The sequence below is a fragment of the Harpia harpyja genome, chromosome 6, assembly GCF_026419915.1.
Source record: "Harpia harpyja isolate bHarHar1 chromosome 6, bHarHar1 primary haplotype, whole genome shotgun sequence".
Lineage (NCBI taxonomy): Eukaryota > Metazoa > Chordata > Aves > Accipitriformes > Accipitridae > Harpia > Harpia harpyja.
Window position 1 is genome coordinate 24,460,623 of NC_068945.1, and position 25,619 is coordinate 24,486,241.

Below are 25,619 nucleotides of genomic sequence, written 5' to 3' on the forward strand. Positions count from 1 at the left end.
GCCAATCCCTTTCTCATAGTGGCTATTTTCAAAGGAAAATCTCTGCTGGATTTGTCCATGAAGGGCACTCGTTGAAAGGACTGTGTCTGTACCCCTGCCTGCTGACAGCAATGTGCCCACAGAGCAAGCAGGGAGCAGTGACAGGAGCTCCCGTGTCACCCACCACAGCCCATTTTGCCGTTACTAGTGGAAGGGACAGTCTGTATTAACGCCCATCTGACTGCTGGATGAAGCTTTTCTAGGGTGAGGCTCAAACCAGTAACACTGTACACAATCGACTTGGGTTAGTGGTTTACCTCAAAAAATGGAGGAAATCACTTAGCTCTTTAAGCAGAAGACTACCACAGCCATAGTGGTTTTGCAGCAGCATGGGTTGGTGGATATTACTTAGAGGTGAAGAAAAGGGAAAGTGCTGTGGCAGAGCTCAGGGATTTTCCAGCATGGCCTCGAGTGGGCAGCAATGGTTGCTGGGTTGTGGGGATCCCAACATCCACATCCAGGGCATCCCAGCAGTAACTGCAGGAGACGCCAGCATCTTACTCACCTACATGCTTTTTCAGCAGATGTATTTATAGGCTGAAGCAGTCTGACGTCCAGACTGGAAACCACCTCCTTCTTACCGTCCGAGATGCGCTATGAATGAGATCAGTCAGATTTGATGCTCTTGGGATTGCACTAGAAACCCCAATAGAGGGTGGAGGGGCTGCATCTCATTGAGACCCGGCCGGTAGAAAGTGAAACACTGCGTTATTTCCCACTGAGGGAGCATTACTTGAGCAATAAGCAGATGTCTACTGCTCCTGGCAGACTGATGCCAGACTGTGGAATTTGAAGGTGTGAGAGGCTGCAGGTCAGGGATTCACAACAGATATCTGCATCTCAGTGAATCTAATCACCCCAGCCTTCTCCTCTAGTCAACAGAGAGACAGCTTTCTCTATGGAGAGATACAAAGCAGCTAAGTTAGGTGCTTGCTCTGAACCATCCTGTAAAGGATGCCTTATTTCTTCATTGAACATGAGGAAATGAATCTCACAGGGTTTTCTGGCTTCCATTTACATCCCCAGTATCACCTGAGTTGCAGGTTGTACATCCTTCATGTATTCTCTTGCATGTCCTCTGGGAGCAGGCTGGAATATCTTGGGATTTGAAAGGTCTTCCTGTGGTTTCACTTAGTCATAAAAGTTTCATGTGGCCTAATTCAAAGACCCTGAAGACACGAAGGAAACAATCTTCCAGATAAAGCTGTGAGGAGACATGGAGTGTGCCCCACATCAACACAGAAACCCATCATTTACAGTTTGCAAATAATATGGAAGTGGATTATTGCACATTTTATGCCTGATTATAGTGCTTCAGAGAGGCTGTGACAGAGTGGCCTGTCCCTTTAGGAGTCCATACAAATGTCATATCCATGGCTGGCCCTGTAAATGGGATCTCTACACAGAGGGTGGACAGAAGGGCCTCATGCAAGTGGGAACACAGAGTAAGAGACACTAATCAGGCTATAGACTCCTTAGGTGCCTCTCCATCTTCAAGCCATACATTTAAGCCTGGTTACACACTGCTAGGAAACAGCTGAATCATCCCCAGAGATCTGCAAGAGCAAACCTGTAAGGAGGAAGCAAACTATTGCAGTAGTCCTGACACAGGCAAGAGAAAGGAAGGTATCTCCAGAGGTTTTAGCTTTGGCTGGATGTAGAAGCAAGGTCCACCTTGTATATTAGAGAATAGCACTGCTGAAGGAGACTCTTGGGTCTGGCAGAGTAAGGAAAGGCGACAGCTGCCATATGGGGAGAACAGCAAAACCTCACTGGGGCTTTGAGGATCCTCAGTGATTGAGGCAGGAGGAAACTGTAAGCCCACCTAGTATGACCTTCTGCAGCCACTAGCTGTAGATTCCCAGGTATCTCTGCAATAAACCACCAAATTGGTGTCTAACTGCTGCTTTCCTTCAAGAACAGTTCCTGTTTGGCTTTAAAGAGTGAAAGAGATGGAGCATTTTCCTGGATAGGCCACATTCATGGGTTTCTGCAAAGCCCACGCTTTGCTTGACACCGTGGTGACTGGGATACACTGTGCTGAAGACACAGCAGCTCTCGCAGGGAATGCCAGAGGAGAAGTGGGACCTCTTGCCCCATGACCTGTGCCACAGCTCCCATCTGCAGATCTCTGCAGCATGCTCAAGCTCTGATGGGAAATGCTTACTGTCCAGTTCAGTTGAGAAGCAGAAAGCAGATCCCATGACTGTACATGGCTTAAACATTGCTGAGAATTTTCCTTTAGCTGTCACTGAAAATCTCCACAGAAGGAAGAACTGAGACATTTAGTCAAAGAAAATTAGGGAGAATTTCCAGCTGTCCAAAAGGTAGCCAGGATGCATAAGGTGCATTCCCCACAGTCCCAGCTCCTGTCACAGTCTGGTTTTCATCCAAACTAAAAGTGCTCTAGGATTTTAGAGGAGGAGAAAAAGAAATTTCCAGGGAAGTCAGAAGATCCTTTAAAAGTCCCTCTGGAACAAGCATTACCTGGCTCAGCCACATGCAGTGAAAAGGATCCCACCTTGTCCACCTACACTGTATCATCCACCCTGCTCTAAAAATAGCCTCCCACTGCTGAAAGCATTCCATTTCTGTTCTTGGTCCATGTCTTTTTCCTGTCTTGACTTTGTGCAGTGCTGTCGCCTGTTTTAGATGTGCAGACAGAGTGAAACGGCCATCCGTACTGACCAGCAGAGGGAATAAACTCTTAAACAAAAAAATGCTACTTTGCAGTGAGCAAGACACCTTGCTCTTCTCAGATTTCCATTTTAGTCTTCAGTTAAGCTAGGTAACTTTTCTGCTTACCCAACTTAATTGGAGCTTTGCAGGTACAAAAATATTTGCTCTGTCAGGGCAGAGAGCAGCTATTGTTTGCCATGGCCTAAATTCCTTGCAAATGTTTTCTTGCATCTTCTTATTCTCATCTCCTTTGGCTAAACCACAGCACAATAACCCTTTGTAATACAAACACCTTGGTACGACATGTTAGGATCTGTTCCACCGAGCCAATTTAGAAGGTAAGCATGCTTGTAACTGTGTAATTGAACTGCACTGATATGCCTGTGCCAGGGAACATTAACTTCTCCTAAATTCTCAATAGTTTCACATTCATGGTATTTTTCCAGATGGACTGTAGCTGAAACTGTATCTTTAATGTCCTTAAGATACAGCACAGCAACCCATAAACTTCTTGAGCTCCACAGAGCATTGGGTGGAAAAGCATTTGCTGTGCCAGATTTCTCCACTAAGTATTTCTCCTGACAGTAGCACGTTGAAAAACCATGTAACTGTGAGATCTGATGGTTACAGTGCTTTCGAAAAGGAAAAATAGTGTTGCGAGCAAAGGTTAACCTACAGTGATTGATTTACTTAAGCTTTAAGCAGTCATGCTGAACCTTTGGATAAATGTTTATTTAACATTGAAAATGTGTTGTTCATTTTCATGACACAACAAACAGTGTCTGTGCTTGCTGGGACATGGCAAGGTTAGCTAAGTTTTCTGCCTTCAAAAAAAAGAGCCCTAATATTAGGGAAGAATATGAAAAAATACTTTGCCAATGAACAGGATAACATTTCAGGTTATTCTCCCATTTATGGTTTTGTTTCAGAGGCTGAGAAAGAGACTGTCCCAAACAAGAGGGAAGATACTAAAAAGTATTCATCAGTAAAGCCCAGTACTCTCTACAGGCCTGGCCTAATATGCATTAATCCACATCTTAGTTGAATGTCAATGTGATTAATCAAAGCGTCAATTCTGGAAGGGGGACGTTTGAGCCTTACCCATCTCCCTCCTGCCTGTGCCTGGCCAAACTCCAGGCTGGGTAACCGAGGCGTCTCCTTTCATGCCATCAACAGGGGAGGGTGCATAACACCTTCGTGCACCAAGGCTGCAGCAGTACCAGCCGGTCAGCAGCATCAAAGGGTGTCCTGCACTTTGAAGGCACCAGGGAGCGTTCAGCAGCATCTCGACATTGACTTGCTGTGGAATGGGAAGGTCTGAGGCACTGGAGAAGAGGGGCAGTGGATTTAATACTGTATGAAAGAAATGCAGTTGCCATTGAGTGCTTCTGGTATATCAATGGCTTTTTGGTGTTTTCCGTAAGGCAAAGAAAAGTCATGTCAAGGTAGAATGACATACTGCTGTCAGTGGTGCTGGTACCTGTTAGGATGAACGCTAAAGCATCTACCAGCCCAGAGAGATTTTAGGAAGCTGACCTAGGGAACTAAAAGACCATTTTCCAGGATCAGAGAGGCCAGAGTCCCTCATGAAGTCAAGCCCTCTAGACATGATCTAGTGTGGGCACATGCCATGGTCCAGAGTAAAAAGTACTCTTTTAGCTTTACACTTTCACCACGTCCTTCAGGACGGCTGAAAACTGTCTCTGAAAAAAGCCATCATGCCTGGAGAAATTAGAAATCTTACCTTCCTCTGGCTGCTAGCAAATGGCATGACTATTCGTAGCACTGAGGGGGAAAGCAGGACAGATTCCTTTCCCAGCAGCGTGGGGTTCTCCTATTGTCCATGTTTTTCAGTTTGAGAGCAATTAGGCAGGAAGGACAGGTGTCAGGGTCAGATCCTGATTCTTATCCAGCAGGACAATTCCTACATCATTTTGGAGCAAGAAGGTTACACAGCAGGTGCTGAAGGCCCCAGAGTTGGCCAGTGATTGCATTGGATCCAAATGTTCCCCCCTCAAATGTTTATTTCTTTGCTTATGGGGACCAACCCAAGTAGCAGCAGCTGTTGCCTTTTTGGAAAAAGCCAGCCTCTTACAGCACTGATTTTAAATGGAGGGTCCATGGGTGGGCATGAGGTGCACTCAAAAGGTGCATGAAAAATAACAAAGAAAATTCTTTCAACTGGCAGGCTGCTTAAATTCCTTAGAAGGAGGTCTGTACTTCCCTTGGAAGTTTTCTAGGGATCTCCACATCAAAAAAGGTTGAAAACCACAGTCCTTGAGAGATTTTCTGTCATATTGGTCATCACATCCAGATTACAGATGTTCTTGTTCCTGTTGTTCTATAGAGAGCACTCTTCTGAAGAAAAGAAAAAAAAAACAAAACCCATGTAAAAAATAGCCTAAATGAAGGTGTCTGCAATAAATCCAGTAAACCCTTTTTCACTTTATGTAAGACCCACATTTCCATTCACGCCATTTTACATTCATTAGAAGCTGCACGGGATGTACTTAATGAGTAAGTAGAGAAGAGAACAGCTAATCCCTCAGGGCCTTATTCTGAAGTTCTTATTCAGGCAAAACTCCAGAGACGTCAATGAGTCATTTCACCACGTAAGGATTTCAGTATCGGGCTCTATCGGATTAAATACAACTTTGCCCAAGATTTCACCCTATGAAATTATAGTAATCTCAGGCCCTGGATCTTTTGATTACAACTAGGGTGCAGAACACTGCCAGTTTAATAGCATAATCATACCAAATATCATCGGACCCGCATGCTATATGCTTGTCTTATTGTGGTACCAAACTGGCTGCCAAAATGTTTGTGCTTTTGACCACATGTCGTCTTTAGTAAAAATATGGCAATTATGGTGAGATTTGGACTAGTTCTCCATTAATTATGGATAATTCATACTCCACTTATATAACAACTGCTATGGGTCTTTTATTTTTCTAATTTAGACATTTCTCAACTCTATAGGTAATCTGGAGCATTCTGGACTAATTTTTTTCTTCCCAAATGGGCAACTCATGGGCTTGGATTTTCAAGAGGAAAGGGAGAAGAAAAATTACCCTAACGTGACCTCTTTGATATCAGAGAACTGCTTTCTCCAAACTGCAACGTGATTTTACAGAAAGCCTATCCAAACTAGGACAGGGACATTGAGTCCTGGGAGGAGGGAGAGGGATTGGGTAGGACGATCCTGCCATTTATAAGCGTGCAATCTGCTTAGTGGAGGGAACATCGTCAGCAATTCATAAGCTATTCATCAGGTCAAAAACAATAAGGAAGAAGAATGATATGGTTCAGTGGCCAGTCAGGCAGATCATTAGTCTTTCCATAATCCAAGCTGTACAGAGGAATCTGGCAGAAAGGCCAGATCTAGAGAGTCTCTATTTTTGTCTCCATTTTGATTTTAAATAGATATTCATTTACACACACTTAGTTAATCTTGCTACCACATCCCCACCCTTGTTCCAAAGTACTACAGGAAAAAAATGTAGCTTTTTCAACGTGCAAAAAATCAGATTAAGATGGAAGAGGAAAACAAACTGCAAAGCCCAGAAGCCCTAAAAGTGAATATTTAAAGCAAACTTTGCTGGGCACAAACCATGGTGATTGGGAGGATGCTGCAGAAACTATATTATTCAGCAGTGTGGTCTCACTGGCATATAGCTCCAAAATTGTATCATCTGAGATATTTTCTAGATGAAAAATTAAATGTGTTTGATTTTTTTCTAAGGAGTTTAAACTATTTAAATGAAACCCTATCACCCCAAATTCTGGAAACTTGTAGTGAGGCAAGGAAACACAGACCTTGCAAATCAAATAGGAAAAGTCATTCCTCCTAAATCCCAGCTAAGCTCCAGTGTTTACTGGGCTAAAGTCTTGGAAACATTCCTTTAGAGAAGATAAATCTCTGGGGTTTGGGGCTTGTCCTGATCTGTGTTGTAACATGATGAGAGCATCATAAGGTAATAACAACAGGTATGCTAATACAGTAGTTAAATAACGCCTAAAATTCCCAAGGACACTTGCGCAGGAGTCTTTCTTCCATTGAAAGTGCAGGTTGGGCTGATGGACGAGAGCACTGCTGTGTCTCCCACAGCCCTATTCATTACCAAGTCATAGAGAAACAGAGAATATTTCATGCCTGAGCAGCCTTCGGAAGGTCGCCTGATCCGACCCCCCCAGTCAAAGCGGGGCCAGTCTTGAGATAAAATGGCAGTTAGGTCAGCACCATTGAGGACGTGAGTTTCAATCAAAGTAGGTAAGGGAGACCTTGATCCGAAATCCGATCCAGCTGCCAAGAGGGTCTACTGAAAAGCATTTTAATCAGTGCAAAGGCTCACATTGACTTTCGTGGGAGCTGGGTCAGACATCACTTCAGTGAGACTGGCTGCCACAGTCAAATCATGGGATAATACAACCGGGCTTTTGTTGGCAGCATTCAAGGCGCCAGATTGTGTTCTCTCCTGTATTGGTGTCTATCCAAAATAACTCTCATTCACGTCACTAGAGCAATTCCCTACTTGTTCCTGTGTAATTAAGAGAAGAATCTTTCCCACTGGGTTGGTGAAATCACTCAGCATTCAGGCTATGGATAATCTGTACATATTCGCCACTGCCAGCATGAAAAGATATAGGATCCTCTGCAGGACTGAACATTTTTCTGTGGGCTTCCAGGCTGCAGTCATAAAATCATAAGGGTTGCTAATAAGGACTTTTCAAAAATGAATCTCATCTGGTTTGCAAGAGTCACGGCTAGCTCTGCATTTCTACCCAGTTTGGGGATACCAAATTTTTCACAGCCCATCTACAAAATTATGAGACATATTGACTACGTGGGTCCTGACACTCTCCCGGCAGCTGTACTACAGCAAAGATACGAGCCTGTGTCCCTCTCTGACTGATGCAGTAAGTACAGGAGACGGAGCAGAAGAGGTCTGTGCTTCCCATGTCTCCCATTAAGGGTTTTATTCCTGTGATATCATGTAGTGAATGTTGTGAGCCACAAGGAAAATTTTAAAAACCTTTAAAATCAGAAACTTCTGAGCAAATACAGAAGCTCAAGCAGAGCTAACAGCATCCTAGCTAATGAAATCACTCAGAGCCACTGTCTCCTGTGGAAAACTCTCAGAGGAATAGGGAAGAGAAGAGATCTAGAAATGTCAGAGGAAAATTTGAAGAAGGAACAAAAAGGCAAAAATCCTTTAGAACTTGATATCAAATTTCTCAAATACTACTACACATGCTATGAGCACAGTGTAGCAGCAGTGTTGAGCATGTTTGGCGGCACAGAATTTGAAAGTAATGCTTCTTTAAAAAGAAATCCATCACCCAAGAGAATTTGCATGGATATAAGTCTTCATTTGCAATACCCTGGAGAACATAAGAGAAACTTTTGCTATAATCTACAGACTAGATATTTTTGCCAGCTAATTTGTGTCAGAAAGGAAAAGGTAGAATAAGCAAGGGTGGATGGTCTGGTTCAAAAGGGAAGCACAACTGTGGCTGCAGCAGTGGGAGAGATGCTCAAGAACAGGGCACCCACATGTCCTCCCTGACAGCCACCCACCTCGCTTAGAGTCTCATCTGAGCAGTCAAGGGTAAGCAAACTGGGAGTCCCTGGGATGTGAGATGAACAGTGTTAACCTATGAGAGCAAATGCCACAAAACAGGAAGCAAAGGCCCATTCAGATGATAAATTCTTTGGGTAGCTCTCAGAAGCACCCACCTTAGGTCCTGAAAGAGGTACCCACAGCTGTTATCAGAGATCTGCTGCATCTTTTACCTGCAATGGAAAATTTAAACAGTGCAGACTTTGACTGCAAGGTTAGTTGCACAGCAGCATGGAGTTTAGTCCTGCACTACCCAGGAACCATACTCAGTGCTCACTCCTGGTCACCTTTATCAGCTACTTGCAGAGACCATGCATTTATATATAGATTTGCTTCCAGGAGACTAGCTTCCCCTCTGTGTACATGCTGTTGGGAAACACTTCGGGACCTAAGAGGACAAGTGGCTACATCCATGGTGACTCGTGTTTTTCCATCTGGTATCATAAGGCCTAACAAGGTTGCTCCTGTACCTGATGTTTAACTTTGGGAATACCCCTTTCTTCCTAATTAATATGAACATTCTGGTATAGCGAGGCTCCTAAATGTCAATATGCAGGGGATTCTGTGAACAAGCTGCACAGGAAAGTCATGTTCCTTAATACTTCATGAGCAGTGGGTGAGAATCAGCTATAAACCAATACTAGAAGCAGACCCTTTGTAAAACTCCTCTTTTTAGGACATATGCACCAGGTGATTACATTTCACCTGAAGCACAAGGCAGTAAATACCCTAGTTAACAAAAGTCACAGTCAGTGTCTCAAGTTTTAAGGTGATGTTTTATCTTGGTATTTGTTTTGCATCAGGGACAAGGTCTGTTTCAAATCTTATTGCACTTCTTAAAAGGTTCCTAGGACATCATGTGTCGGTATAATCCTATAATTGTTTGGACTACTCCTTAAAATATCAAAATGGCTAATACTCCACAATTTAAACTAAAATTCTTTAGGTGTGAGAAAAAAGAATGGGCACCAGCAGAAGAATAAACCTGCCATTCATTATGTGAATTACTTTCCATCCCAAGGTTTAAAGCATATCATTGGTTAAGCCTCGCAGTAGGTCTGTGATGTGCATAAGTGAGTAATAAGCACCTTCTAATTTTGCGGGATCAAGCTACTTTCATCCTGATTGTTAAAGTTTCTGCCCAGCTGAAAAACTCTTCATTTTCAGCTGGAGTTTCAGGGGCTTGCAAAAAGTCAGGCTTAGGGTTTTCACAGTTGGATGCAATATAATGATCACTTATTCAAACCCTGATGTACTTAATTGACTTGAGATGACAGGAGAGGTCAGTAGCAGAACTTGGAGCTGAACCCAGGTGAGCAGATTTCATAGTCCATGTGCCACCTTATGATGCAATACCTCTCTGACCTAGTGCATCTTCCTTCTTATTGAGGTGTTAAGGTTGTATCGTAGCCTTGCTGATGAATTGGTCAACAACACTTATATTTAAAAGCACATGCTGTCATTGTCCACTCTTTAATCAGTGAATCAGACTGATAAAACTTCATCTTCCTTCTTCCAACTATAGTAATCAAGTAAAGAATCAGGCACACGATTTCCACTTCTTGACTTCTTCGACGTACTCTGCCTTGAACATAGAGCTCTTCTGGAAGCTCACCAGGTTTCAGGCACATGTCTGAGGTTGTCCTCACTTTGTCGGTTTTGGTGTTATAATGACACCTTAACCTGGAATTTATTTCCCATTTCAGTAGTGGAAGGATGCTTAAAAAACCCAAGGAGGAGAGATACTCCTTATTTAACTCTCTAAGGATGTCATATTAGTCATAATAGGTAAAGAATGTATCTCTGGCTTTACTGTGAGCTGTAGCAAACGGCTTTGACCCACATCCTCATAAATTAGGATGTAAGCAGAAACTTACCCAACTATGCCTTACAAATGTAATCAAAATCAGACCCCTGCCATGTAACAACTCTATTTATCCTCTGTGATATCCTTTTGTGCCTTTCAATTATAGCCATGGACATAATGATCAAATTACATGGAAATCTTCAGTGAGGGCTGGGTTTATCCAGTTATTCATAAATAAGAGGATTTGCTTTTCACACTTTGGTACAATTTTATCCATGTCTGAACTGTATACTCTGCTAACACAGCAGAAATGGCCAAACAATTTCCCTTTGAAGTACTGTGCTGCCACATGACTGTTTTATCCCATCACTGAGGGCTTGACCCCACACCTTCTTAAACCTGAAGTTAAAACCCATGTTATTACCATAGTACTATCTCAGAAAATGTTCACAGCTCATGTCTTGGAGGCTTCTTGCTTTCCTACATTAAAGAACAGATATAAAGGACATGATTTTCTAGCAATAGGTCTTCTTTCTAGTTTCTGGGTTTCCTCTAAGTGGCTAGCGTATCCTCAGATATCTTAGTCCCAGAAGCTGGTAATGAAAGCAGATTGTCTGCCTATAGGAGGTGAACAAGTTAACTAAGCATAGGAGACTGTGCCTACCTGGTTAAAGCAGGGAAGAAGTTCTAGCTCAAGTGCCAAAGAAGCATGAGTATCTTGGATTTTGGGACTAGACCATTTAAATTTTGCCTCCCTGACAAGGCCTGTTAATGCATATGCACGAGGTCATTTGTCTAATAAAGGTACAGTGCAGTGGGCCTTTACTCATGGGGATTTTCCTAGCATTAGGGAAATATTCAGTAATTTCTACTGACCCTTGTTTTGCCCCCTGGAGAAGTCAGCAGAAAGCTGTGGGAGCTCCTCAGCCCTGCCAGGTACTGCCTCCCACCAGGTGGGTGGCCTCACACCCAACAGGCGTGTTGCACTGCTTGCTCTGCAGCGTGGCATCTACCTTGCAGCACTGCCAAATTTGGTAACGACACACAAAACCCGTCTGGCTTTAACCCAGGTTCTAAGCAAAAGACGTAGCTAAGGCTCTTCAAAAGCAAAGTTTGGCCAACCTAACCAGCTTTTAAGTCAACAGGAGATTTCTTTGGGTGGAAGGAGGAACCCACTTGTCACTTCTACTTTACAGCAAGCTGGGCTTTATGGTAGGCAGAATTTCAATTAAAATTTTAGGTTTGTTCCCACTCCAAACACAAAGGGCCTTATGGAGTAAAGGCCACAAGGGTGCTAGTTTGTGTGACCACAGAGCACAACTTGGTGCTCCCCCATTCTTGAAGGGCTTTTACATGGTAGCACTTTTTCATCTACTGCTTATGTGTGGGGAGAGGAGATTGACTATAAAACAGTGCTCTGACTAGATGGTAAACATCTTGAAAGCCTGGCTTACAAATACTGCTCTGAAACTCTACATGTGCATAAATTAACTCATACTCTTTACAAGGACCTCTTACATTGTCCAAGGAATAAGTAGCGCTGGAATAAGTATGATTCAGAACCATCTGCTTTGCAGTGAGGATGAAGATAAAGCTAAAGCAGCAGATCTTTCTCTCCCATTTTTTTAAGTGCCATGACACAACTTGCCAGGCATCTGCTGTCTACTCATTTCCTACCTGCCCCAACATAGCAGAAACGACCTGCAGGTTTCCCTGCAGCTAGACAATATGTCATCCTTCATTCCAGACAGCCTGCTCCATTTCTGCAGCAGTCACTTCAGCCTAGCTAAGGTTATCGGTCCCTGCGTCTGCAAGGAAGAAGGTGGTCCCAAGAGAGTGGCAGGGCTTGACTCCCAACTTCTATATACCCCATATTTTGTGGTTCTGAGGTGTTTAGTGGAGGGGGATCAGCTCTGCTCTCAGTAAGCCTCCATCCACCTACGCAGTAGAGTATGATGGTGAGCTAGGCATTGCAGTGCAAGAGCTTAGGAAGGACAGGCAAGTTGTTCTTCCCAATGCTTCCTTATTAACTAGACAGTACTGAAAAACTACCGTTTGCTCTATTTGCTGTACAGCTCTGAGTATTTCCTAACAGGGTGTAACTAAATCCAGTCAATACCTAATCTGTAATGACAGGGCTTGTGTGCTGTGCTGTCAAAGGATCGGTTTACCAAATCAATTGTCATGTCAGTTTGAGAGGGAATTACTAATGCTTTTAATGATTAGTTTTGCTTCCTGATTAGTGCCCAGTTACGCTTAGAGCATAAAGTTTCCTCAGTAGCAATTTCACTACCTACATATATTCCAATACTGCCCTTACTACTTAATTGACATGTATGCACTTCACTGCAGGAGTTTGGTTCTGGTTTAAGTGGAAGACACCAAATGTTAACTTGGATGAAAGCCCATTGAAGCCAGGGAGCAGACATCAGTCTAGAATTTGGCCTACAGTCTGTAGTATTAAGAAAAAAGGCCACAAGATGAATTGTTGATATATGTGCTTGCTAAATGGTATTTTCACCTCAAAGCATACTTGAATCTTAGAAGAATGCAACTATTTCAGCTTTCTTGGATGATGTGCCAATGGTATAGCCTCAGGCTAATATGGATCATATCCTTCTTTTAGTTATTCCAGCACAATTTTATTGACTCAATGTGTTCAATGTCTCTCCTATCAACCTTATTAAGAAGAAATATCACAGATTCTAGATGATAGTTTTCTGAACCAAATCCTTAGCAGAAGAAAACTAGGATGAACTGCCTGAATATCCAAGCTCCATCTATGAGCTGCAGATCTTGCTGTGTACCTACAAAGTCTTGTTATCTGTTTGGAGTTACATCACTGTAGCTTGAGAACAGTCAACATGAGAAGAAAACTGACATTGCTGTTTGCTCAACGACATGCTGCAAAACTCACTCTACCATGTGTTAGGTGATCAAAAATGGAGAAGTCTAGGCAGACATTTACTGTCTACAGCAAAAAGAGGAAAAAATAAAATTATATTGCTTAATAGCTACAGGAGTATGTATGCATGCATTATACATAATATGTACACTATATAAACACACACATGCAAAGTGATAAATTGCAGATGGAATACAGTAAGCTCAGTCTCCTGAGAGTTAGACGGTAATATACAACAACAACACAATCTCCAAGCCATGAATCCACCACCCACATACAACACAACTCAGGGCTTCTTAAATCATTATGCCAAATTGTAATGCAAACAGTGTACAGAAGGAGGAACAAAGAAAATAATTGACGTGTCTACCCTAAGGCTTTTCCAAAGATTAGAGAGAGAAGCCCCAGGACTGGTATGTTATTTTCTTTGTTCTTTATCCTTTTGCTGGTTGTTTGCATTAATTTTGGCACTGGATGATTTAGATGACTTAGTTTTAATGGATGCAGGTGGCGGCGTGTGCATGGTTCCTTAGTAAATAATGTTACCGATATGGATTGCTTTAAGTGGCTCTGCTATCAAAGAGCTCTGTCTTAATTTGAAAATGTATTTAGGTGATTAAATAATGTCTTAGAGCTACATTCATTTGTCTTCACTGATTTTAGTGGCGTTCTAATTAAAGCTCCAAATACATAATTATATAAAGCAGAACAGTGAACAAGTTACTTTCCCTCATTATAAATTAATGCATTTTGGAGAGGCAGGGAGGAAATAACTTCACACGCAGGAGCACTGGGGGAGACTGTGGGTTTACAGATAGCAATTGGATACCACAGGACTTGAAACCACCAGCTGTGCAGTTTGGGAATACCTGCACCAAAGGGTTCTGGTCACAGAGGAGGGATGTCACCGTCACTGTCACAGCAGTTGCTGCCTCTGGAAACAGAGCAGAGATGGCGTAGATCTATAAGAAGTTTAAGAGGAAATGTGTATAGTGGCCAGGCTGTTATCAGAAGAGTATTGAGTGACCGTGGAGGACAAGAGTAACAGCAGCTAGCAGAGATGTGAGGGGCTTCAGAGGAAAGTTTGAAGGCACTGGCTCAGTGATGGTATGAAGAGAGGTGTACATAAATATTTGCAAGGGATTAACACCCAGAGGAGAGTGGAATTACTTATCTAGGAACAACAGGATGAGCATGATAAAGTAGCCCTGTACAATACAGAGCAGTGTTGCAAGGTGGTATGTAGAGCCATGTTGTTCAGCAAAAACAGGCACCAGAAACAAGAGCTACTCCTGGAAGATGGTGCTTGGCTCTATTAGGAAGAATTTTTCCACCCCAAGTGAGGAAGAGGGGTTGCAAGAGAGAGCGATGGTTGCAGTCTCCAAATTCCCCAATCTACCTATCACCTCTCGTCAGAAAGACCACCCAGGAAACCCACTGCACACGAAACCTCAGAGATTTTCTTCATTCCTCTCTTCCAGGTTTTCTGCCACATAAAGTGGGGGATCTTGTCCTGTACACAGATATTCACCTGAAACGTGCTCATCTCTGAGTTGAATTGCAGCAGCCCAGTAGTAGAGAACTAAACACACGCTGGTGTTCGGGAGCAGGGGAAAAGGTAATGTGAAGGAGCATAGGAAATGCCTTCAAGTCTCATTTCCTACAGAGCATGTAGGGTTTTAAGGTCTTTCTAGCTGGAGATGGCAGAGGAGACTGAGAAGACAGCAGGAGCAAGGGAGAGATGCTCATACATCCCAAATTGCATGAAACGATGGAGGTGGGGCGGGGGGTGTCTTAATGGGTGAAGGATTAACATGATCTTCCCTTATTCTGCATATATCTTTCCAAGAAGATATGGGCATGTCAAACTGTGGTGTCATACTGTTAATCTACTCTCTCCAGAGAGAATAATTTAAAAAAATCAGTTCTGTAAAATAAGGATTATACAAATCAAATCCAGAAAGTTTACACTCTCTCAGCCTATTAATTCAAAGCCCTTGTAAATCTTTGGGTGTTGATGGAGATACTTCTCACTCACACCCTATATAAATCATAGGAGAACTGGAACCAAAAATGTTAGCAGAAGAACAAATATTTCTTGTTATCACCAGCTGATAAAGAGTGGAAACAAGAAGTATGGGACAATGGGGTGCAGTGCCTTCTGGGGAGTGCTTTGTAGTTTCCACAAGCATCAGCAACAGTGTCTTGAGGCATTGTGCAAACGCAGCCGTTGTGATGACACACACAGTCCTTAATGTGATCCAAAGGCAGGAGATTGACATGAACATTGTTGCTCACTCAATATGGTGATGAAAGCTCCTGCCTACAATAGCGATCCACTGATTTCTTAAGGAAATTTCTAAGGATGAGGAAAATGCAAAAGACATTTATAAATTATTCAAAATCTCGTGAAAGGCTTCTGGGTTTGTTTCTCTTACAGTTTTTTCTTTGAAAGATGGGGTTTGTTTTTAAAGGTACTTCTTCATGGGAAACTGCTGAATACCCCATCCTCCTTCTCATTCATGTCCTTAAAATGAGTCATCTTCAGCTCTTAGCTTTCCTTCCTTCCTTGTTCCTGAGCCATTCAGAAATGCTGCTGTTTCTGCCTACTCTGTATTGTCTCATCCAGGGTGACCCTTTGTATGTAAGAGCTTTCCAGCTATTAAAAATAGGCTTCCTTTTTCCTCTCTTCCTCTCTCTCTTCATTCTAAGACCACCAGTTTGTGTCTGTCTTTATTTTGGCTACATTTGAAAGGACAGGATTTAACTTGGGGATAACCTGGGCTGAGCTGAGAGCCTGGCTCTGCTGAGCTCAATTGTGTGCTGCCACTCAAGTTTTATCCTGGTAATGGGTGCATCATTCCTCTCTTTGCTTCCAGAAAGACTGCTACCAGAAAGACTGCTATCTCCAGTCCTTGTCCCCTGGTTGAGCAGGCTTTCATGATGCGAGGTTGGGACATCTTGGTGGTGGTGGTGGTGGGATTTAGTTATGGCCAAATACACCAGAAGCAATGGTGCTAGCAGAAAGCCTGGCAATAAGAAATGTCAGCCTGGCATCACTGCTCTGCCAAAACATGGATCCGTTGCTGCCGGGACCAGGGTCCCTGCACACCCAGAAGCTACCCCTACTCCCACCCATTTCTCTTCAGCTTCTGCTCCTCACTCCAGCCACTTAAACACCAATGCAGCCAGTATGGCAACCCACTCGTGCCCAGGAAGATCTAGCCCAGATCTTGGCAAATATTAACACTTTTCAATTGGCTGTGTTTTATTGGGTGGGGACAGAGGAGGAGGGTGAGAGGATGAGGGTGCTGGGATGCCTCCCACTGCCATAAATACCATTCAGTGCAGCACAGTGCAGTTTCTACTTTATTTCAGTCTTTTTCATAAGGCACAAAAGTATGAGATCACAGCTAATTTGTATGAACGGCTGGCCTGAGAAGTGGACTTTGCTGTTAGCAATATCAGCACTCAGCTTCCTCCTACTTTTATCTCACTCACCAGTGAATTCATCTAGTAGGGAAGTCTGTAAGAAAAATAAATTGAGGCTCAATTCCTCTGCTGGTATAAAGTGATATAATTCACAGCAGTTAACATCGATAACGGTCAACCTTTTTTGCTAAAACTTTAATGCTTGCTCTCATTTTCTTTTTTTTTTCTTCTTTTTTTTTTTCCCCCCCGAAAGGCCAGCCTTCAAAATGCAGTTGCTAAGGTCATATTATTTGCCCATCAATCGGCCACTGTCACCTCCTCCTACCCTCTTTGAATCACTCTTCAGACTCCCTCGGCTTCAGGACATGAAGGTCAGGCTTTTTGTATCCACTTTGAATGCCCTCCACAGCCTGATCCTTCTGCCTACCTGCCCTTATAAAGCCTGCGCTGTCAGAGGGTGCCTGAGTTCCCACCCTTTATGAATAGGAGCAAGCAGGAGAGCCGATTGCCCTCTACTCATTGGGAACCTCCAAATGAACAATGAACCAAGTCAAACTAACCAACCAAACCAAATCGCAAACCCAACAGATCACCACACAAACTCTGCATGATTTCCAGAAGGTTTGTTACGGTCTGTGAACATGAAACAATTTCTAGCATGACATACCCTCAAAAAACAAACCTGTGGCAAAATTGGCCTAGGAGAGTTTGATGCAGTGGAGAGCAATCTTGATAATGTGTGGTGGAAATGGCAGTGAGCTATACATTTTTAGCAGATTTTTCCCTTTTCCTCCCTGAAAGTCGAAGTAGAAGATATGAGCTCATGCAAACCAAAACCAGGAGACAAGCTTTACTGCAGCCCCAGAAACCACACCAGAAAGAGCTGCAGATCCCCCAGCACAAACTCCCCGTGCTTCCCTCTGCCTCAGGAGGGACACCGGGCTGTGATCAGAGGGCAGAGCTAGGCAATTCCTCCCAGACCACCAGAGAGCAGGGGGCCAGGATATCCATAGGATGCCATGGAAGCTCACTTTCGTAAAGCTTCGTCTACCCCTGCTCTCTGGGCTTAAACCTGAGGCCCTGGTGCTGCCAGCTATGTGTGCCACGGCTCCTGGCTGGGCCACAGGCTTGACTTTTCTTTACCTGGAAATTAGGAGATAGGGATGGAGTATGGGAGGGAGGGAGGAGCCTGGTCCAGGCCAGCTCTTAGCCTGGCATGGGTCCTGGGCTAATATCCACAACGCTGGACTTCCCTTCTAGACGAAGGACATACACAGATTCAGAGCAATGGAGGATTTGTTAAAAGCTCTTCTGAATGAGTCAGATCAGATCTGTTCTCTTTCCCGTTCTGTCTGCTTCTTTCAAAGGCTCAGGCCTTGTTAATTGCCAGTGCTTTTTTCTCCCTCCCTGTTACTACATCATTTAACAGGCATGAAGAAAAATGTCATTTCGTTGCCTTTTAGACACTAGCCAGAAGTGACAATAAATTTAATGCAGACTTTTGGGATAAAGCAAAAACTATTTCTGAAGAATGACAGTATGTGCAAAGCGTAAAGCTTGAAGCTTAGCAGCTAAATTCTGAACCCGTGGCGATATTATGCTGCCCTGTGTCATTAACAAGCTGCCAAAATGACAGCAAACTGGATTATCTCCTTCATAATATAGTCTGTTCAGCACCAAATAAATGACTGCTGACTTTTAACAATGCACAACACCATTACATTGAAACTCTATTGTGACCAGAGACAATCCTACATGGAATTACCTTGGGAAATGAAGCTGTAATTAATCTTTTCTAGCTACACATTACCCCAGGTTCTTCTTATCAAAATCATCTAATTAAACACTGCATTATTTCCAGTTTCATACCAGCCTAACTCCCTTGATGTTATTGGAGTAATTCCACTATCAACTTGGAGCAACACAGGAGGGAAGCAAGGCATATTCCCCAGTGCAACCACATCACCGTGGTTTCTCCCACTCGAAGGGTGTCTCAAATACACTTTCTGGCTACAACCTTCCAGAAGAAATTCAAAGTTTAATTCTTGTGCTCTCAGACCGCAACCCCAGAAGCTTATTCTGTCAACCAAACCAAGAGAAGTATTTGTGCCAGAGGGGAATGATGACAGATCTTTAAACAGCCACTGTTTTACAAAGCCTCTGTTTTACAGTGAGCCATAAAGAAACTATGTAGAGATCTCGTCTTCTAGCTGATCATGAAACTGAGCATGAAAATCCAGCTGAGGTTGTTCCAGGGCTTAGCAGAGCAGGACTCCTTCTCACACCTTCAGGTTGAAAGATTTAAGGAGCTGTTTGTTCAAGCCTAAGTATAGCATCCTACACTTGTCTCTACTGAATTTCATCCTACTTTCTCCAATCTGTTTTTCTAAGCTGATTAGATAATTTTAAATTCCACTCCTCACCCTGGTGCACTGCAGGTCTCCCAGATTTGTGTCTTCCACAGATCAATTAAATACCATCTTTACCCACCCTCAACATAACTACCAAAGACACTGAGCTGTGTCGGAGCCAGAGCAGCCTCAGCTGTCCCCCCTTCAGGACATCCCTCCAGCTGGGCAATGACCTGCAGATGACTCTGCCATCAAACTGCCCCTTCAAAGCCACATTTTCCTAGGTAGCATGAGGTGGCATCAGAAATGGTGCAGACCCTCGGCAGCTCTGAAGGAGGGTCCCAGCTATGGGTGTTGGCTGGACCTTGGGGAGCGTCTTGGTGGGCACCTGCCAGGCTCACCTGGGTCTGTGAAACAGTGCGGGGCAGAAGGATGGGCAGCATTGTATCTCAGACAGGAACTCTACCTTGTGTTGGGCCCATCTCTGTTCTCTGGAAGCCCCAAAAAGGTTAAGACACCCGCTCTTCTCCCCATGGGAACAGGCACAGTAAACAGCTTCTCCAAAGACAACAGCCAACTGCGGTTGTTTTACCTTTCTAGGAGACTGAAGGCAGTGTTTTTGTACATGAGTTGGGTGCGTAATGCCAGGCAGGCCCAGGCAAGCGGGCCGTGTTGCATGTTCACCTGCCTTTTTGGCCTTTCCATGGAGGCCGAGCGTACACGCACGCAGGCTGCCTGTCACAGCATCAGCTGGGACATGGCTGCCTCCAGATTCTGGAGGCCCAGGCTGCTGCCCGCCAAGGATGCACCTCCAGCAACCTGGCCCCTTTGGCAAGGTGGGTGTTTTGCTTATTTTCTGCCTGCACGTACACATCTGCCCGTGAGCACTCGGCTTGTTCGGCTGCATCCAAACTGTCGGCACCTTGGAGGAGTCACGAGGGAGTGGCTGCCCACCGCACTGCCAGCTGCCTCATCAGTGCTGACTAGGTATGACCCCCAACTAAGAATTCATCATGCAGCAGAGTTGACATGATCTGAGAGGGGAGACAGATGCCTAGGGTCAGCCAGAGGTGTTCTTCTTACCCCTGTCCGTGTTTTAGAAGAAACACCTGGCTACAGAAGAAAAGACTCCAGATCCCAGCCCTTTATCTCTTCGGTTGGAATCTGGAATAAAAACCCCAAAGAAACTCTTGGATGATCCAGATTAAGGTCTCTGATATGCTTATTTAAATTATAAATCCTGGAGGATTAGAGGTGGTGTGTGAACAGGACCTAGGGCCATAGGGTTTTTTCTGTGATGGGGGAACTAATAAAATGCAGAAGCCCAGATTTTCAAAAGCAATTAGGTGTTTCATTAAGGGTTAATCGTAGATCCCTGTGAGTAGCAGGATCTGCAGCATCTTTCTGGGTGGCAATAAAAATAGGGTTTTTTTAAAAAGGACTCCGTGCTCTTCCCCTATTAAAGGAATTTCTGCTCTGCTAAACCTCCACCAAGATATCACTAGAAAATGTCACAATACAATGCACTGAATTTAGAGATGAACATTCAGTGTTCATCATGGTACATTATTGATGTCTTGCTGCATCTCCTCATGCTTGGGATAGGTCCTCTACATTGCCGTACGCAGTGGGAAATTGCTGCTAAAGTGGAGGTGGTTTGGATGAAAAATATACTGTGGCTGTCCTGGTTTTCCATGGATATAGTACTGTTCATATGCATGTGCCTGAGTTTTCAGCAAAGGAGCAATCCTGTTACAGGCTGGGCTGCTGAGCCAGCACCTGAATTCATGAAAATTCCTTTCACCCTTTTCGGTTCTTTAGCAAAGCTTCATTCACACCAATGACTAAGAAGATATTTTTACTTTTGCACATCTGTCCTTGATCTATTGAGTATTTTTCTTCCAACAAGCAGTCACCAAAAGGGCATGTGTCTGTATGTGTGCGTGCAGGACAGTTTTGCCTAAAGAGTTGCCATGCTCCTTGATGTCATTAACAGAAAAAAGAATTATTGCTGCAGCTTAGAAGTCTGAAGAGCTTAATGACAGATGTAAAACCCAGCAAGACTGCAGTCTGGGATCCTGATTCAGTTCTGGGCTAATAAAAATGTTCTGCATGCATATTTCACATCCAAGCAATTGTCCGTCTCTTTTTCCCTGCTTACATCCCAGCAGTCATCAGAGAAATGTATGCCATCCACTGAAGTAGAACCTACATATTTTTAATGTCAGGTGCTGGTTTGATGACAGACAGTTGGGATAATTCCTGGAGACTGCAATGCACCTGAAAAGCTGAAAGGTTGATCTGCTGGAGTCTGAGCTATGGATTTGAGGTGTTCTAGCTAAAATGCCAAGTGACTCATATCTTCTGTAAACCAAGTAGCAAGGAGAGCTCTGGATCAGATGCACATACACACACACACAAACTGGTTGGTGTTAGTAGCAGAGCATTCCCTGGTCAGCACAGGGCCAGGAATAGCTGCACCACTTGAAAATGACCATGACTGAAGGAGCTGTGCTGGGAAAAGTATCCCCTAGAAGCTTGCTGTTGAGGGATTAAATGGATATTAATTCCCTCTTGGTACCAGGAGGCTGGACGATTGCATAATGGGGCGTACTGAAGAGTTTCTGAAGAGGAAGTGAGTCAAAGTTTGTTATTTTCAGTGTAGCCAGGATTGTGTTTTCTGCCACTTGTTGGGGGGGGACGGGGGACGACTGTGATTTACCCAGCATATTTGTGCTACAGGAATCACAGCCAGGATCTGGAGCAAACGTCTCAATTGCAACATCCTGGCAAGAAGCATGTTCTAACAAGTAACTATTTTGAGAAGAGGAAATAAAAAGAACAAAAGTTGGCAAGAAGAGCTGCAAGGGCTGCACTTCATGTGGATGCTCCCTTCTGTTCCCCAGGCCTTGCAGACCTGGCTCTGCTGTCCAGGCTCCTGCTCCCTCTGCTCTGCCAAAACAACCTCCCCGTCCGTCTCTAAGGCACTCCTGAACACCCACAGTCTTTCTTAACTCTGCTCCTTTGCCTCTCCAACCTCCCTGAGCTTTAGTTCCCTTCCAGCTACTGGCACTCCCATGCGCTGTTCTGTGCAGCGTGGTTGCATGCAGCTCTCCTTCCCCAGCTGCGGTTTTCCCTGTACCGTTCATCTCCTAATGCCTCCGCGCCCAGGTGCGCTGAGGGGTATCACACCACGTACCTCAGGCAACACCGCCTGCCTGTCACTACCCGCAAGATCTGAAATATTCGTGTAGGGCTTAGCTTGCTAGTGCCCAGCGTCTCGTTTGGTCATTTACATCTGGGCAAAGGAAACGCGAGGTGGCTGTGATACGCGACCAAATGTGAGCAGCTGTCAATTGACAAGGGCCATTTGTCACCGTTATTAATCCCCTGAGTCACACTGCCTCCAGGTATTTCCTGTGTCACCACTATTTTTATTTCTTCACAAATAAAGACTGTAGACTTCAGTTTGCTCCTGCTCACATCAGGCTTGACTCAAGCCTCTGGCAAGGAGAGTTACACCAGGTTTGCCCCAGCACAGGGTGGAAACTGTAACCTTGGTTTTGCACCATTTTGCAATTATTATGAAACACATGTTGGTGCTGAAGTACTAAACAGCATCAGGAACTAATCTGTTTTTAACAGACTCTTGAAGACTGACTGTGAAAACAGTCTATTACCTTGAATATTTCAGAAAGATTGGATTCTAGGTTCAGGGTTGTTGGGTTTTTTTTTCACTTACTCACTTAATGCTATCTAACATCAAAGGAAATACTTGCTAGCATTACGCTGAACAAAATCTCTGCTGAGGCACAGCAGACATCAGGCAGTGCAAAGTGCAAGTAGCCTGTGTGAGAGCCATCCAGACCTTTGACATTAGCCTGAGGTTTGTTAAATCACTGACTTAGATGCACAGCAAAATGCTTCAGACTGAAATAGGTCTCAGTTGCTTTCCGCTGGCAATTGATGGTAAGATAATTAATGTTTGTCATATTTATATGGCAGAGTTTTAAAATATGAACAGGCAGGATTTGGTTAGCACCGGTGGGAGTGTACTAGCAAAATTTAACTTTTCTCCCCAAATCTTATAGTATGGTTTTAAATTTAAATTGAGATCTTTACTAATTACCATTTGCTTTGAGATCCCTAGACTGCAGAGTACAAATGAGAAGACAGAGAAAATCAAGATAATTGTTCCCTGGTATAATGGCCTTCAGGTTAAGCAAGCCAGGCAGACATTGAATTGCAGTGACCCGGAGCCCTTATCTAGCTCCAAAACAATACAGCACAGCTCTGACTAAGAAAGGTTTCTAAAACTCAGGCATCAAGTACTTGGTAAGACAATGTTAAAGAAGGTGCCAGGACGTGCCTCAGATATACCAGCGTCGCTGAATCACAGGAAGGGACAGCGGAGCATTAGTGACTTGGTTTTATAGTCCTGTGGTTACATTCATCTGCTGATATTCTTCCTTTCCTCAGAAACAAGTGACCACTGGCCAGCTACTGACCATAGGGAGAAAAACATGTCAAAGCGGGAACCCAAAGGAGAAGAGAGCATTTTTGCTCTGTGCTGCATATCCTTTGAGAAAAGGGGCTTCGGGAACTTGGCTGAAAAAAAGCCCACAATGTACACTCCCAGGACGCAAAGGTATCAGATGGAAATCAACTAATTCTGTCTCTCACAGCTAAAAAGATTCTTCTTCCTCATCAAAAGGATTTAACAGGCCTTTAGAGGTTTGCAGGCAATGGAAAACAACTTTATACAACTGGCTGGTTTTGGGCAAAATATTTTATTCCGGTTAACCATTCTGTGCACTCTCTGGAAATTCGGTGTGATACAGATATCATGTCTGGCTACAACTCTGGTTTTCTCTCTGTTGTGTGTTGTGTTAAACACTGACACTGCTCATCACATCCACAGCACCAGGCAGCATCCCCCAGGGATTCATTCAGCTGCTCAGCCCAGAAACTGCCCCATTCTCTCTTCCTTCTAGGAGCCCAGCACCTGGATGACCCTGGTGGTTTTATCACTCTCCTTTCAGGGAATGGGGAGTTTTCTGCCCAGGTGGAGGGTTTGAGAAATTAAGCCTCAGGCAGATACATCATTACAGTAATCTGCTCAATATGCAGTGAGGTGGCAAGTGCCCTTATGCACCATATTTCAGTGTGGAGCCTTTCCTGGGAAGTTTCCTCATTTTCTCCTCTATCCTTGCCCCTTTTCCAAATCCTTCATGCTGTGCTCCCTGGGCAGGAGCCGTTCTTCTGCTGCTCTGAATTTTGGGGGCTGCTCCTGCCCAATGCCCATCCCAGCACACCCCAAACACTGGCCCAAAGGGCTGTCACATGCTTGGCTCTGCTCCCATCTGCACCCCACTCAGCACCACGTAGTGCCATTGATGGCAGCGGGGTCACTCTCCAAACAGGGCAGCCTTCAGGCTTGGGTTTTTCATTGAGTGTCTTACATGTGCTCAACCTCAGATTTTTCTGATTCCTGCATTCTCCCATCAGGTCAGGGTTTCAACGCATTTCGCATTGGCACCAGTGTGACCTTCTGTATGTTGAAGGCCATAGACTGACGCCCCGTTTCACCCGAGCCCCATAATTTCTGTTTGTCTTCCTTCCAGAAAGACATCCCAAGTTTGATTAGGGGACATTCAGAGGTGAAGACTTCATAGTTTCCTGAGCAGTTTGCTTCAGTCGTTAATTACTTTGACCATTAAAACTGCTACCCTTAATTTTTTTGTTGATCTTGTTTGACTTTAGTTTCCAGGCACCCATTTTGTTGTGCCTTTAGTTGACTTTGTACCTAGTGTTTTCTCCAGTCACCCCTTTGAACTTCCTGTTGACACCTTAAATGTCTGCCTGTCAAGCTTGTTTTCCAGCCAGTGTCATTCTTTTTCCTGCACCCATTTTCAAATTTTCCAGCTCCTTTTGAAGGTGGACGCAGTGCCACCCAGTGCAATAATGCAATGGTAAGAGGAAGACACAGGCAGATGAAGCATCTTAGTCTTTGTGATAAAGCTAAAGGAACTAAGCCAGCCTGTAGTTCCTTTGCAACATTTGCTTTAGGTCTTGGCCTCACCCAAAGCTTTCTCAAGGAAACCAGAACAGGGTAACATGTTGACTTGGCTATTTATGTGAAAGCCCCCAAAGTCCTGGTCACTAAGGATCCTATGTTTGGGCTTACCCTTGGCCCTTCAGACAGGACAGTCATAGCATCCAAGGGAAGAATTTGAACCTGAGGGAGTAATTGTATACTTCTAGTGCAAAGAGTATACATAGTAATTATGTATTTCTGAAGTGTACGATGCTTGGTAATTATACACAGCAGACCCAAAAATATCATTTAACACATGTGCTGGTTTTTAAGGCAAGAATAATGGTGAATTTACTTTGTGATTATATGGTCCTTACCACATACACTTTCTGCCAGTATTTGGTACTTACTATGTCATTAAATGGCCAGCAATTGCTTTGGAGGCAAAGACTGCTTGGAAAATTGCTCCCTGCAAAATGGAGCATTATTTAAAAATCATTAACTTTTTTCACCACAGCATTTTTCCTAAGGGAAAATATACAAGTCTTGCAATTTGACTTCAATCTACATTCTTCTGGAGATGTGTTGTGTTCCTGTTGTTCTGAGAAAGCATAATGATGCTGCTCTCAAACTCCTTCTCTTGGCTTTAATCAATGTTTCTCTCCATCCATTTTCATCTCTAAGCCCTTCCCTCTCAAGCCAGAAATAATAATTGAAAGCTGATTGTAATTTTAGGCCAACAATA